The 16,751-nt window shown below is 33.7% G+C and overlaps 1 protein-coding gene across 7 annotated transcripts in view; it reads right to left on the bottom strand.

The window, feature by feature from the left end:
* Positions 1 to 16,751, bottom strand: part of heph (polypyrimidine tract-binding protein 1 heph) — a 919,983-nt gene that overhangs the window by 803,015 nt on the left and 100,217 nt on the right. For 5 of the 7 annotated variants that reach the window (XM_089634334.1, XM_089634321.1, XM_089634359.1 and 2 more), the window contains exon 2: positions 1,854 to 2,510. The exons of 1 other annotated variant lie outside the window; for it this stretch is intronic. The gene's annotated coding sequence lies outside the window, so the exon portion shown is untranslated. Of the gene's footprint in view, positions 1 to 1,853; positions 2,511 to 2,964; positions 3,173 to 16,751 lie in introns of those variants that run through there. One more of the 7 variants, XM_089634327.1, reaches the window with a different exon arrangement.

Here is a 16,751-nt window from a genome sequence, read left to right as displayed (position 1 = left end):
TCTTATTTTTAACAGGAAAACGAATAATTTGACTTTCAATAAATTAACAGTATGTTTTCTCCGTGTAGTTTTTCTTTCATGGCTTTGCATGACTTATAACTTTTCAAGAGTGTGTTGAAGTGTGTTGATATGTGTTGATATGTGTTGAATTGCCACTGTCCTGAGGTGCCCGGTTACTGGCGCTTTTCCCCGCAGGGGTAGGCAGAGAGGACGGATTGCCCTCGGTCTTGGTACACACTCCTTGCCTCATTCACATTCATACATCATCTCATACATACTCTTCTATTATTCTCTTGACATAGCCCGACTCAAGTATCTGATTTACATCCTTGGTCGTGCCATGTCTTCCTCGGGCGTCCCCGACTTCTGCTACCATTCATATTTACGTAATATATTCTCCTTATACTGTTTTTCTTCGCTCATTCGCTCTACATGCTCAAACCATCTAAGCGTCCATTTCTTATTCTTGCTCATTACGCTCACATCAGCCTTGCAATCTAAGCGGATTTCCACATTTCTCAGACGATTATACATGGTTTTACCACACTTACGTCTCAGGGATCTCATTTCTACAGCATTCAGTTTACTTTCATCTTTTCTCTGCCAGTCCCATGCTTCACTTTCATACATCAGGGTAGGTACCGGCCCTCGATTGTGGACTGCTAGTTTCGCTTCTTTGAACAATTTTTTGTTTGCGCCAACTGCATTCAGTCCTTCATTAATGGAGTTACCTGCATTTACCCTTCTTTCAATATCTCTGTGAGCCTTCCCATAAACATACTTCCTAAATATACATCCACCTGCTCCAAGTATTTAGGCATATTACATTATTCAGATTATTCTGGTTTATAAGAAAATTACAAATGATGACTGATCCTTCAGTGGTACGTCTATATATTTTGATACCAATTAACAGACTTGTGACCAGTCGTGTTTGAAGATTTCATTAGTCATTTATTATGAACCAATCAGCCCAGTGCCACGTAGTGCCGATTCCAAATAATTGGAAACGACGTATTTCTAAATATTCCGCATTTACGCATTTGGCAACACAGCATACGGCGAGATGAGTCGGTAGGATAATTGAGTTGGAGATAGATAGGTATATCGGATGCTTTCGGGCGGTCGTGATCGTAGGCAAGGCAGATATCAAATAAAATAAAAAAACGTCATCGCCAAAACAGGTTGTGGGAGACAGAACAAATAAAAGGCCACTTACTGGTTGGAGTCATAAAAAGGCAGGTAAAACCGAGGCACATAATCAAAAGTGATCATTGCAAGCTTTGAAAGGTTTCCACACATTAACAGCTGATAAATCTCGCTGACTATTTACTTCACTCGGAAGCCAAAAGCAGAGGAGCAAAGGTAGATGGAAACGAATGGGTTAGGAGATAATAATATTATGTAAGAAATACATAAGAATACCTGTTTTAAAATATGCAGAAGAGAATTACATGTTTTACACAGTAAAGTCATTTATCCTCTTAGCGTATTTATAATACACTTCATAAATTAAAGGTATAAAATAGTATTATTTTAATAAAATGTTCAATTCAAAGTGATTTCATCGCCAATTGTATGAACTGAAGACAAACTCCCTCTGTGGTATTGAACTGGATTAACATTAATTTTGAAAGCAAAAAAGCGAGGTTAGGTTAAGATAAAAGCACATCGCACATTGAAACAAAAAACTTATTTACATTGTTGAGAACATGAATTTATTACCATGTTCTTAGTTTATTAAGTGTGCAATAAATAATGTATTAAGTGTGCTGGATTAACCTTTTGACTTATTGCCTGGGTATCTTTTTTAATGTCTCGAGATTTTCGAGACAGACACTGAAAAAACGTACCTTAAAAGAATTCCCCTTGTGTAGCAGGTTAGCAGGTAGTAACGAATACGGAATGTATGAGCGCGGTGGCGGGATCCTCCTTCGCGTTAATACTTCACAAGTTTTTTATAAAAATATTATATTAATGGCGACTTAGCACGTCACAGCACTTTGCACCTATCCGATGCCACCAACAAACGAACAAAACAAACTATTCGTGTATTATAACTTCATTCAACGATTCCACACAGTTTTACTTCACAAATTGAATATTTTTAAAATAAGAACACAATTTTTTTTTTAAATAAACTCCACCGTATATTGAATTTTTGACAGTCGATGTGTTCGAATATAGAACGCCGAAACGTCACGGGCGCGAGTCAAAATGGAACACAATTTTTTTTAAATAAAAGCGCGAAACACTTCTTGCACGAAGGCTGAGATAAATCTGTCTTGAGAAATTTGACGTTTACAAAGATAGGGCGCATGCGCGGATGACACGTGCTGTACACATGGAATTCAAAAACATCTGAAGTAAAATATTATCGCGATCTCAATCATATTAAAATCTCCACTAAACGAAGCACTTTATATAATTTTATTAAGGCACTAAACTCGTAACTACTATCACTTTATTTTATTTTTAACTTTATCTTATTAGAATGAAGATGGGAGTCTCTGTAAAAAAAATGAAGTTTATTAAAAAAAAAAACATGGCGCAATACATTTTTTAATTCGTAACGAAATTGAATACGAGCTAAACATCATTATAATTATTATTGACTCGGAACATTTATATAATATTCTAGTCAGCGGCTTACTGGAATGTAAGGTCAAAGCAAATGTTTATAAAAAAAATACATCACAATAGAAAATCCAAACGTAAAGGCATAATAATAATAATTTTATGATATCTTGTACAAGAATCAAATATTAAGTTACTCAGATATTTGCGTTCATATAGATAGGTACGCTTTGTTTATGGTAACAGGACAAAACGGAACATGATTGGTTGTGAATAGGTTAGGCTAAGTTTGTTTATTTTTTTATGTTCTGTTTTGTCGTGGCACCATTTAAAATGTATAAAAGAATAGATAGAAGAATGATTGAAAGAAAGGAAAAGAGTGTCTACCTTAGAAGACGTAGAGTGTTTATAGAGCATGGAAAGAGTTGTTTTTGGCATTCAACAAGTTGCCTTCAAACGTCAACAGATTTGGTTGGACGATTGGAGTTCGGTTGGTTGTGAATATCGTTGATTGGAGTTAAGCGCGCGACAAGACTACGACGCTCCGTGGCGGGCGAGGCGAACCGATTGACTGTTGAGTGTTGAGTCGGCCGGGGCCGGCTGACGCCTGACAGCGGCGTGGCTTCGTGGTGGGATGGGCGGTCACGTGGTCACAGGGCAGCGCTGATGTCACTCACGCGTCCGATGTAAACACAGAAAGCTTTATTGCTGTTTTACATTCCGGCGCCACGAAAGCTGGGTGAAAGCTCAAATTTTACGCTTTATTTAACTCTTCGTTATAAGCTTTCAAAAAGAAGAAGAAGATTTCTGAAGACAGTTTGTAAGGGAGATATGTAAATAGACGGGGAGCGCGCTAGTACTAAAATGATGATTTAATTAATAGGTGAAAATATTTAATAAAACATGACTAATTTAAAACGGAACAAAAGTATACTGGCATCTGAGTTAAGTAGCATTTACAGAAACACTATGTATATAACATGTTAAATAACAGAAAAAGATTTTTTTTTAAATATGTTTCGGAGAATTCTTTGCGGTTCTTTTCCATCGAGAGATTTTCATGTAATTACCTTTTCAACACGAGATCTGATTCGAGATTATCTTAAAAACTAACTTTTTTTAAATGTTCAAGGGAAGTGTGTTATATAAAATATGATTATGTCGGTAGAACTTCTTTATGTCGGTAAGGTCTTAAAATGCTATTTTTTTATGTTGGATGGAAAATAATTATGCCCCTATTTTATGAGATAAATAAATATATCTTTGCAAAATTTTGTTCTCACAATTTGTCAACATCACAATCATTTTTGAATAAATCAATATGTTTCAGGCGTTGAGTTACTTTCTTCAAGCTACAATATTTAGTATACCTTAATAGTATTCTGAAGAGAGAAACTACGCCCCTGAAACGTATTTATTTAATCAATAAATTATAGTGTTTTTCTAATTGTATTTTAACTAGCTGACTAGGTATCATAAATCATTAACTTTTAAGTGGCTTAATATAACTACTCATAATTATAGCTGCAAGTTCGATTGTGTATTGCCACGAAAATCCATCATTTTGCCAAGTGATTTTGAATAAACTAATAAATAGATCATAATAATATGTACTTAGTTGTCATCTGCTTTTATTTATAAGTAAAAATGATATCGGCAATCGATTATTGATGAAATTCCCATTAAGTTTGTTCACAGTAATGAATTTTAAATAACTTTATGAACAACATTGATTAAAATCAAAATACGACTTATAATAATACTGATATGAAACTGAAAACCGATAAGTCACATCCGACAAAAAGCGAAATTTGAATAAAAAATATTCATAAAAAATACGGTGTTTTTTATTTTTAATATTAAACAATGTGCAAATCCAAATCTCATTAAAAAACAAATTTTATTAAAAACGGTTTTCAATGAAACTGAATATATTGTTGATTTTAAAGTAATACCCTGTTTCTGTTTTTCAGTTTCGGTGCCGGCAACCCGGTCGTTTATTATTTTTTTTAATTATCACAAGGTTTTCTTTACTCTCTTCTTTAGACAAAGTCTGTTCTGAGGCGGGTAGTAAACATATAATTAATTATTAACATATGCAAGTTATAAATAAAGCAAATACAAGATAATGAACATGATGCAAAAAAGCAGTAAACGTTATATTGTAAAATTATGTAAATTCATTAGAAATTCAATGAAGTGTATCTGTAATATGTAAGGAAAGGAAGGACAGAAAGTTCTGGGAAGGAAAAAGGTATGAGGGTGAGTAAGAATCTGGGGGTCAATACGTCCAAGAGATGTATATGTGAACCCATCCCTCCCACTGCGGTGCAAGACAGTGGGTCGAGAGTGTCCGGCTGAAGAGGACAAAAGGTCTCTCTCACCCAGTCTGTCCCGATACGACCCGCCACGTAGTAGGTGGGCAAACGCATCCGCCGCTAAGACCCAGGCAAAACTCACCCCACGTACCCGGTCACTCCTGCTAAGTCACAAAACTTAGCGAACAACTTGGGGTGACCTATGGCAGAGGTGTTAGTTATCAAATAAATGGTTTCCGGGAAGGCGGTACCCACACCTGCCTCCCAAATTGATATTGTGTTAGATATTTAGATTAATTCGATTGTCTGTTAATAATTCGAATGTTCGAATACATTATTTCAAGTTCCAAGATGGCTTCAGATTAAAATTTGTTTTAATTACGTGAATTAGCATGCATTATTTAATTAAATTTGGTTGTCCTTTTCTTATTATTTTAGAAAAAGAGTACGCTATATCATGCTCACCCTGTATTTAAATCGATGGATAAAAAAAACAACAACATAATGACAGGAAACGACTAAATTAGAGCTAAACGAATAAAACTAAGTAAATATACAAGGACACGGAGGTAGACCATATCTGGAGGATCGTCATATTACTTACCAATCCTTCCATGTGATAACACACTTTAGCGTGGATAATAATATTACTCACCGTTGTTTAGCTCTAGGGGCCAGTATACCAGTTGCTCTTTATCCTCGCTTGGTTGTTACGCCGAGCTTAGCACATATTATCCGCACATAGGTCGTAAGCTTAGGTAATGACCTGAGCTCGTTAACATAAATATCACTAATATTGTAAGTTTTGTCTGAAATTTTTAGAGGAATGTGTTTTTTTTTTGCAAAATCTATCATCACAATGTTTCAAGATGTCAACGGATAAATTTTCCTACAATAAGCCTGATGCTATATGCGAAGAACCTAATTTGTAAATAGTATCAGGTTTGCTACAGGCTGTGCATTAGTCATGAAATTATAACGAATTAACCGTTGAATAACACTTTGGAATATTGAAAATCCCTCTTATACTTACCAGACTGTTTACGATTGAATATCATCAGTTATCAATTAATATCATCGACACTGTCCATGTAGGCGATACCTAAATTTTGAACTACTCGTTAGCGGCTAGCGAGGATTAAAAGCGGCAGAATTAGCACGCTTTCATTTTAGCAAGGATTCAAGTAGATATGGAGGAACTGTTATACAAGCCTTCAAAGTGTTGTAAATAGCTCTACGTCAGACAGATGTCTTAATGACTAGACCACGTATGCATTGACAGGCTAGGGTCCCCCGCTCAAGTCCCACCTTTCCGAGGTAGGTGCACAACTGCTGAAATGTGGTTAGTGCTCGTTTGCTTATTTGTTTAGGGTGGGATGTTATAAATTAATATGAATGGGCATAATCGAAACATTTGAATAATCGAACGATTTGTCAAATTTCTATTTACTCAGTGGCGTCATACATATTTTGTTTAGGTACAACGGGTTACTAATTTTAAAAAAAATCTAAATTTTTTTTTTCATCCATGCTTCGAGCTAATAACATTTGCGAGTGTATTGTAATACACTAATACCAAATAAATGTTTATCAACATAATATTTTTCAAAAATCAATATATGATTTTTTAAATTAGTGTTCCAATTATTTGTATTTACAAAACAAATTATAAAATAATGGTGGAATAAAGCTTTAAAAATTCACTTAAAAAAAACTTCTACGTAACTCAAAATGCAATATTCAGTAGCTCATTGATTGAAAGCGATAATTTAGTTATGAAGACAACAAACAACTCGATTCCCGACATTTTATTCGTTTTAACAAAAGGTTTCCGGAAATCCTGATAATCGCATTTGGAGACAGCCTTCAATTGCTATTTATCATATTGTCAATGATAATCGTGTCAACTTAATTCTAATTCTCTTTAAGATTTAAAAGAAAAAACAAAGACATTATATATTTTATAAAAATATCTATTGTACGTCCATTCCACTAAATCCATTAGAGATGAGAACATTCTAAGCATCAAAAAAGATCGCGATGAAAAGCGAAAATAATTAACGAATAGAATTAGAATAGAATCAGAATTTTAATAAACATTGAAATCAAAACAATCAATAAGTTTTTTGAGAATGAGTTTGAAGAGTTGTATAACGCATACACGGAGAAAACTTACAGTTTACAAATATTATTAATTTATTAACAACGGTTAAAAACGGGATCGCAGGCCCTTCAAGAATGAATTAATAGGTTTATTAATAAACTTTTAGCAAAATACGAACACGTGTTGATAAAAATTCTCATATTTTTGCATTTCGTCATTGTATATTATCAAGATGTTCCGATATATTAGGAATTCACTAAAAGTTTATCAGGAAACAGCCTGCAACCCCGTTTTTAATCGGATTACTAACAATTTGAAGACATTTTTAATAAATAAGCAATAGTCATGCTTATTCCTGCAACATTAAAAAAAACATTCAAATTAAAACACTCAATATGTTTGTCGAGTTGTATAATGCGAAGGCAATAAATATTACATAGGTTTTAGATAATATTATATGTTTGTTCTTGTTTATATCCATATTATTATGTATATTCCGCTGAAAACATTTGGAAATAATACGAGTTCGTACGGTGGGGCGCGATTGGAACAGATTTCACCGTCGATAACTTTAAAAAGTTAAAGCTGTTGTTGGATAAAAATATTATTAGACGAAAGCTTCGCAAACACGTTACTCTGCGGATGAATAATTCATGGAATCGATTGTACAAAGCCGAAAAGTCAACATCGGTGATAATTCCATAAAGTCAAACTTTATCCGCACCAAGAAATTTCAACTTTATAGGGAGACATGGCCCGGTTCACAATTATTATTCAGGGTACCTAGTTCCTATTACCACAGCCGACAGAAACATACAAAATGTTCAATTGTTCATAAATATTTGAGGTTACCTACACATGAACCTCTATTTACTGTGATTTTTGTGCACTTAATCAAAACAATAGCTTCTGGTTTAGGAGTAATTCAAATAACCAGATTGGTAAATCTTATGCCAAAATTAACCAAACGTTGACAAATCGCAAACCTTGAGATGCAAAAATATTTATTTTCCAAGGATTAGGATATTAACATTCAGAAAGATTTTATTAAATTATTTACAAAAAAAACTTCCTTAATACTAATTTACATTGCATACATTGTTTTAAAGCAAAATCAAAATATCTCCCGAGTAAAAATTCCAATTTTAAAAATGACAAAGAAAATTTAAATAGTATGTAATGCAAAGTCGCTATCCACGTTTGTTTGTTTTGTGCTCTTAGTTCTTCTAAACTGCGCAACAAATTTTGATAAGGTTTTCAATATAATTTAGAAATTTTATTCCGGAAGGTTTATGTATAATTACTAAATATTATATTGGTAGAAAATAGATAAAAGTCGATGATTTGTAATCAAGTCGTAAAAAAAACTTTTTCCGACGCTTACATTGCTATCGCTGACTAAACCTTACGAGGTACATCAAACTAATGTTATAAGTAATTGTATATTTTAAAGAGGTCTACTTAAAAGTTCACGGTGGTATATGTCTATCTCGTAAAGCTACATGCTAGTACGACTGCTAGTAATATAAAATCAAAGTCGCTATTCGCGTCTGTCTGTTTACGAACTTAGTTCTTCTGAACCGCGCAACGGTTTTTGATAGGGTTTTCACAATCATTCAGAAATTTCTTCCTGAGGGTTTACGTAAATAATTATTAAATATTATTTGTAGAACGTATAGAAAAGTCAATGATTTGTAATCAAGTCGAAAAAAGTGGGTGTGTCAAGCCTACGCAAGACAGAAGTGAAACTTCTAGTATTCCTCTCTCTCTATTTTCATTTCATCATCTCTATTTTCTCTCTTAGGTTAGTTTGAAAATTAGAGGTTAAATAATTCAACGACGAAGCATGGATTTGCTTTTTCTAATATTTTCTTATAGATGAATGACGTTCGATTAATGTATAGTTCCAAAAATTTTCAATTTATTCACAAGTATACAATATTACATAAATAACAATATTACAATTAAAAATTACAAAGAAATTACAATGACAATGATGTGTTCATCACCTCTATCTCGTCACTACTCATTTTTAACACTGAAATTCTGTACCAAACCGTATGAACCACAATCAATTACGTATTTCACTCGTATTACACTCACGACGCAGTATACTAACCAAGCAGCTGATGCTTGGCGTGGCGCAGTTCGCTGGTGTCTGAGAGAGAGGAAAGAAGAGAAGAGAGAGAACGTTCGTGAGCGGCTCCCCCACCTCAACAAGCGCATATGGTGAGAGAGGGACAGTGAACGGTGAGCGGTGGTGGGGGTACCCGCATTTTCGTGTCGATCCTGACTCGGTTTTACTCCGTCCCCGAAAATCCATTACGCGCCTAAAGAAGTTTCACTTCAAAAAATATTTTCGGGCGCTTACATTGCTAACGCCTGCTTAACCTCACGAGATACATCAAAATAATGTACTACGGATTTGTATATCTTAAAAACGCCCACAGAAGTAATGTGAAGTGTATGTCTATCTCATAAGGATAACCTCCAGCAACGCCGGGTGTTGCGGCGTGAATGGACTGTAATTGCGGTATTTGTAAATTTCTTTGATTTGACTTACCAATATCTCCAAGCTGTCGGCACCTTTCCACTTTGCTCTACGGTGCTCACCGGTAGGGTAATTGTTAGTATTGGAAGAGAGTTCAGGAAAGGGAATAGTGATATTGGATTTGCGAAATGGTCAATGCGTTAAATATTGCTATTTTTATGCACTTTTTCACGGCGTTCTTTGCGGTATAACATTTGCTGTTTACAGCGCGGCGCGGTGGTTTTAATACCTCAAGATAGGTTATGCGGAAGCGATAGGTCGGTTGAACTTTGCGGGCGGCGCGATAATTTTAATACAACTGACTCATGTAGGTAAAAGGCGCGGAACGCGGGCGGGAAACAATAGAACCAAATACTATGCAACAATTATAACTGGCCCGAGCACCGGGTACACGTCAGCTAGTATTCAATATTTCGCTGTTCGCCCAAATATATGGTTCATACACAACGGAAATGATTTTTTTTTGTATTTCGAGACACAACAAAAATATACCTATCATTTGAAGCAGTGAAGGTGTCAATATTGCCTAACTTCAAAGAAATGGGAGGGGGAACGCCAATATTTATTTAAAAAGGGTTGTTGATTCACTTATTTAGGTGGTCGAACCTAACGCGAACGTTTTTTTAAAATCTTTTTTACCTATGGATTTTGTATTTTATTAAAAATTTGGTTATCATTCATAGCTTATAAAATACAGAATTTTCTTTAAAAAAATATTTTAATTTAAAAAAAATGTGAGGTAAAAAAATCAATAATAAGAATCTTTAAAAAAAGTTATTTTATAAAATACATGTTAATACTATGCCCATATAATTATTAATCCTACCAATTATGTTTATTTTTCTTTAGCTACAACAATCAAAAGACTTGCAAAAAAAAATCGGCGTTCGTCAAGAAAGTCAAAACAGAATTAATAAATCTGTCCGTGTATGCAGACTACCAAACGAATTTGACACAAACCATCTTATATTTAAAACGGGAATAATATCATAAAAATAACATTAATGAAGAAATATAAACATAGAAATACCAAAAGATCAGACGGATCTTGTAAAATATTTCCCTCGGCAGGGGATGTTTTACTCGCATACTAAACTAGCTGAAAGAAATCAGCGGTCAAGAATCAGATTTCTGAGAATAACAAAATATTACTTCAATTCAGTTCTTTCAGACTTGTATAGACTACACTGAGAACATTGAGGAGTCATTTTCAAAATACACAAACATCGAGAAGGAAACTAACTTAATTTGCTGAGTGGGCAATTTTAATTTTTTATTTTTAATTTTTATATTACTGTCCATACCCCCTTGGCACTTAAAATAGACTACAAAGATTTGTTTTAATAATTAGAAACTATATTTATAAATCGATGGATAAATAATAAGAAACAATATATAAATCTACGGATTAATAATTAGAAACAATATATAAATATATGGATTAATAATTAGAAACAATATATAAATCTAAGGATTAATAATTGGAAACAATATATAAATCTACGGATAAATAATTAAAAACAATTCATAAATCTACGAATTAATATAAAATATTAAGTATGTTGAAGGAAACTGTAGAAGCCTTTTATTCCTTTATTTAGAAAACCATACGGAGAGAACTTTGTAAATGGAAATATTGTAAATCTATGAAAAATCTGTACAAATTATTCGTTTTCCGTTAAAAACGGGTATAACCATAACGAATGATTTGACAAATTTCAAAACAAAAATCAGTAAAGCACTAATATGTTCTTGCAGATAATATTTTTTTCGCGTCTCGTCCACTATATTTATTCGGATAAGTCTAATAATTAATCGCTACTATTGTCTTCAAAAATTAAATATGAAAATTTGAGGTTTTACTCATTAAAATATTCTAAAAATAAAATAAATTTTATTTTTTGTATGTATGTAATTGCTGAATTACATAAGTACTATATTACATATCAATTTTCTTAATTTGGGCTTATATAAATAAATAATTCTACTGCACGCGGCCAAGCCACAGTTGGATAATGCATTTGACGGGCGAAACGGCTGTCACGAGAAATGAACTATTATGTCTGAGGGTGGCGATCCCGCATGGTGCCACGTGCTCGGTAGACTATTAATTCCCGTCTAAATGATGCATTTGGGTGATGTTTGCAGGGCCCATTTGGAGATACATGGAGTACCATTTTGATTGCATTGGACCATCTCATAGGGGATAGTTCACGCAACGTCCTTTCTTCCACTCCACAGAACACCGCGAGTTTTTACCGGCTGCTGGGGTCTCTAGGGGTATAATGACTAAAAAATTGACCACATTCTGCAGAAGGTATCAGAGAGCACCTCAATGTCGAGTTCCAATGCAGATTATTATTTGTAAACAGATTTGTCGAGGGAATGGTAAGCACTCAAGGGCAATTCCATTTCTTTAAGGCGTGTTCATCGTGCATTTCTGCTTATATTGTGGTCTAGGTTTTCATGCCATAAATGAAGGCATGAGAAATAATTTAGGGTCCTCGGAGGTTAATCGACCACTCATTCAATAAGATTTTAGAGATAACGTCAAATTACTGCAAATAAAACAACGAACAATGTAAAAAATGTTGGTGAAGTACCGAGGAATTAGGGATGTTGAGCGTCTCCTTGCGAAATATAAACATTAAGGAATGGATTGCAACTGAGATAAAGGTATTCGACTTTACTGTTAAAATTTCCACACCTAAGAGGTCACCCAATAAGGATATTAACTTTATAACTTAAAATGACTGTTAGATTATAATAGATGAGAAATACCAAGCATTGAAAACAAATTAAAAACCTCGATGCCGCGCCGTGAGACACAGATGATAAACACAGTAGTTTAAAGTTTGTTAAATAAATAGATACCTATCAACATTATACAAAACGGTGTACATAATTCTTTTTTTAATAATATTTCACACTTCTTATCGACCTGCTAATCAGTTGTATGCAATAACGCAGTGACTAATCCACATGTTTGTCGATTCAAACGGACGAAATGGAGATATCGTGAAATAGGTGTAATAAAATTTGCCATTTCTAATTGAAAACCGTTAAACTGCCCGGCGATATAAATATATGTGCAATAGCTGAGAGCCGAGATTGCTAGTCTATTTCTGACCTGTATTTACCAGACGCTCACCGTTCCAAGTAAGCTATTAAGACGAAATAAGATCCTAAAAAAATATCAGTTATGGGCGTGAACGCGATTTAAGTGGGCGAAGCAAATTAGTTTCACACGCGCTCCGCTCGAATTAAATATTATAATATTTCGGGGTGCAGGGGAATGAAGTACGTTGCAATGGGGAACACCCGACACAACGAACAGTTCGAAGTCAGAGCAGCGATGAAATCCACTAGATGGTACCCATGAGTAAGGTTTGAACATGAAATGCTTAATAATGGGCGTCTTTCAAACTATGTGAATAGTAATATTAAGTTGAATGTGCATGTTTTAGGCAAATTTCGATAGAAACGTTACCTATTGCAGAAGGAGCTCATGATTTTATGATTCTTATCAGATTTCTGTAACCATACTGCTAGACGGTAGGCAGTAACTTATGACTCGTAACCGACGTGTTCTTCATTGACAGATGTCAAAGCAATACGGTATTCAATCACGAATCATTTTCATAATATCTGATCATAATTATATCTGAATATATTGACAAGATAAATAAAATATCAGTCATTTTCAATATTTATTATTATCGTTTACAAAAAGTTACATAAAACAAATAATTATGTAATGTAAAAAGCATAAGATGCAACTTTTTTTTGTATAAAGGCCATCATTTATTATAATATAAGTTAGAAATAGTAAAAATAATTTTATATAAAAAACGAAAATAATTATTCAATAAATAGCATTTCGTCGAAATCTAAACGACGATTTCCAAATTGACGTTCTTTACATACAATATCTAAGATATGTGGAGGATCACGAACATTCATAGACCTTGTGACTCCAGGATCGATAAGCTCGACAAGAATGCAATCCATTTAAAAATTAGTTAATTTAATAAGCATTTTTTCTTCCCAAAACTTGTCATCTCGAAGTATACGCTCAACTATCTCTAAGTTAGATAATTACAATCATAAAAAGAGTCGTGCTGCGAAATTCTATTTAATACAGTTAAAGAAAAAATATGTCTTCTATTCTCCTTCCTTCCAGAATAACGGGTTTCTTCTCGTCCTGTGTAAACAAAACTTTTACTTTATTTACGTCAATTTTTTTTTTTTTTTAATTTTTTTTATTAAAAGTATACAATACAGAATATAGTATATTATATAAAGCATTGTACTCCCAGGAGTTAATAAACTCATTGCGGGAATGATACGCATTACATGAAACATATAGCTGTATGTATTAAATGGACACATGATGGGACATACACAACATTATTATTTCAGATAGTCATTAATAAGATGAAGTTTGAGCATGTTACTTTGGGTCTTTTTACATTGACTTGCACATTTGATCTCGTTGGGTAGTTGATTATATTTTGTGTGAGCTATGTATTCCAGGGATCTTAGTCCATATTTTGTTGATTTGATTTTTGGTATATGTAGTTTGTTGTGATTTCTTGTGTTGTGTTGGTGTACGTCGTAATTGTAATAGAGTGTAGTGTTGGAATGTGCCGAGTGTTGAATTACTTGTAATATAGTTTTCGTTATTTCAAAAGTGGGAATGGTATTAAAATGAAGTATTTGGGTGTTTCTGTAGATGTCTTTGACATGTGTGTCCCAAGGTAAACTGAAAATATTTCGCAGGGCTCTATTTTGGACGACTTGGACTTCTGAAATCATTTTTTTTGTAGCAAATCCCCAGATTCCGGCGAGATATATTAGATGTGAGTGAATCATAGCATGGTAAATCGATTTTAATAGAGAGGGAGGAAGTAACCCGCGAAGTCTATATAAAACACCAGTTATATGAGTAATTTTGGATAGAACATGTTTAAATTGGTGATTCCATGTGAGTTGTGAATCAATGAAAAGGCCAAGATATTTTGTAACATCAGCCCTTTCAAGGCGGTTATTATCAAGACTTATATTAAGACATACATTTTTTTATTTGCAAACAGTATGTAATGTGTTTTTTTTATGTTTAGGCTAAGTTTGTTTAATCGCAGCCAGTTTGCCAGGCAAGCTACATCACTTTCCATTTCCTTTTCAAGTTCGTTTAAATCATTATTGTGATAAAGAATCACTGTATCATCTGCATAGAGTTGTATTGTACCCTTAAGTCCCCATTTAGCAATATCATTTATATATATTAAAAATAGTAATGGTCCAAGTACGGAGCCCTGAGGCACGCCACATTTCATCGTTCCCATGCTGCTTGTCCCCTTTCCAACAAAGGTCTGACAGTGTCGGTTAGAGAGGTAGCTACACAGTAACTTCAGGGGAGTGCCTACTATGCCTAGGTGTTCTAGCTTCTTTAGTAGTATCCCATGGTCAACCGTATCGAAAGCCTTTTTTAAATCTATAAATAAGCCTGCAGCATGCTTACCCTGGTCTATATGCTTTTGGAGGGCGTATACAAAATCGAAGGCAGCACATTTTGTGTTAGATTGGTTTCTGAATCCATACTGTTGGGATGCGAGTAAATTGTTTGATAGGAGATATTTAGTGAGCCTAAGCTTAATAACCTTTTCAAAAACTTTAGAGACGACAAAGAGGATGGATATAGGACGGTAATTAGAAGGATTTTTTTTGCAATCATCTTTGTAAATCGGAATTATTTTTGCTATCTTTAGTTGATCTGGGAAGATTCCACTATTCAGGGATTGATTAATAAGAAAAACAAGGTGGTCAGCTAATATATCTTTGCAAAAGTTCAGGTACACTGGTGTAATTCCATCTAAACCTGGAGATGCATTAGACTTTAGTTGAGAGATGATACTGAGAACTTCTGTTTTATTTGTTTTGGCCATGTATAAGGACTGGATTGCTTTTTGATCCGTGTTTATAGTGATAGAATCATCTGGATATGATGCAATTGTAGCTGCTAAGTTTTCCCCAACTGATATAAAGAAGTTGTTAAAAGTTGAAGCTATCTGTGTTGGGCATGTTATTTCTTCATTCTTAATGAGAAGACATTCAATTTCATCTTTCTGGGGTGTCGAGCTATTTGTTAGAATTGCATTTATTATTTTCCATGTCTGTCGCGGATAACGCAGGTTTTCTTTAAATATAGTCGTGTAGTATTTGGTTTTAGCATATCTTCTATAGTTGGTAACTTGATTTCTTGTTTTATTTCTCAGTGCTGTGAATATATCACTTTGCTGATTTTTTTTTCCAGATTTTAAACGCATTGTTGCGCTGTTTGATAAGTGCATTTAATTTTGCATCAAATCATGGAGTATTACCCCTCCGTTGGTCTCCTATGCGTAACTCAGATTTATGTTGGGATGATTTTATTGCTGTTTTGATGTATTCATTAAAATTATTATAGATTTCATTGGCATTACTGGTGGTTTCGTGTGGAAAGTTGTGGGATTCTACATATGTTTTTAACATGTTTTTATCGGTTTTGGTGTTGTTTGAAAAAGAATGTATTCTATTATTAGTGTGATGTTTCAAGCTGTTTTGGTAATCTAATATCAAAATGTTATGATCACTTAGGTAGGCATCTATATTTGCAGTAGTTGAGGAAATATTTTGTCTGTTTGAGATGATATGGTCTATTAGAGAAGTAGAGGTATCTGTTACTCGTGTAGGATAGGATGTGTTACATATGAAACAGTTGTATGAGTGTTGATGTATTTAAGAGATGTATTATTTTTTTGAAGAATGTCAATGTTGAAATCACCAAAGATAAGGGTATCATCTATACAGTTATTTAAAATAGATTCATGATACATTAAGAATTCGTTAATGTTTGAGGTAGGCTTTCTGTTTATAACATAAATATTTAACGGTTTAAAATTTCTATTACGGATATATAATTGAAAACAATATGTATGGGAAATATGTATTTGAAAATTTTTTACGACTTCAATACGTTCATAATAAAATTATATGTTTAAATCAGAATTTTTCTCCGGTGAAATCGGTCCTTTCGGCATCGGATTATTGATATATTAAGTATTTTCGTGATTAAATAAAAACAATATTAGAAACATTATGTTAATTCACTTTTCAATCAAATTTTGGAATTATACACACGAGCGTATAAGTACGTATA

Source organism: Hesperophylax consimilis, chromosome 1, assembly GCF_061612785.1.
Source record: "Hesperophylax consimilis isolate HC1 chromosome 1, BYU_Hcon_1.0, whole genome shotgun sequence".
Lineage (NCBI taxonomy): Eukaryota > Metazoa > Arthropoda > Insecta > Trichoptera > Limnephilidae > Hesperophylax > Hesperophylax consimilis.
The sequence above is the reverse complement of the archived record's forward strand: the minus strand, read 5'-3'. Positions and strand labels throughout refer to the sequence as shown.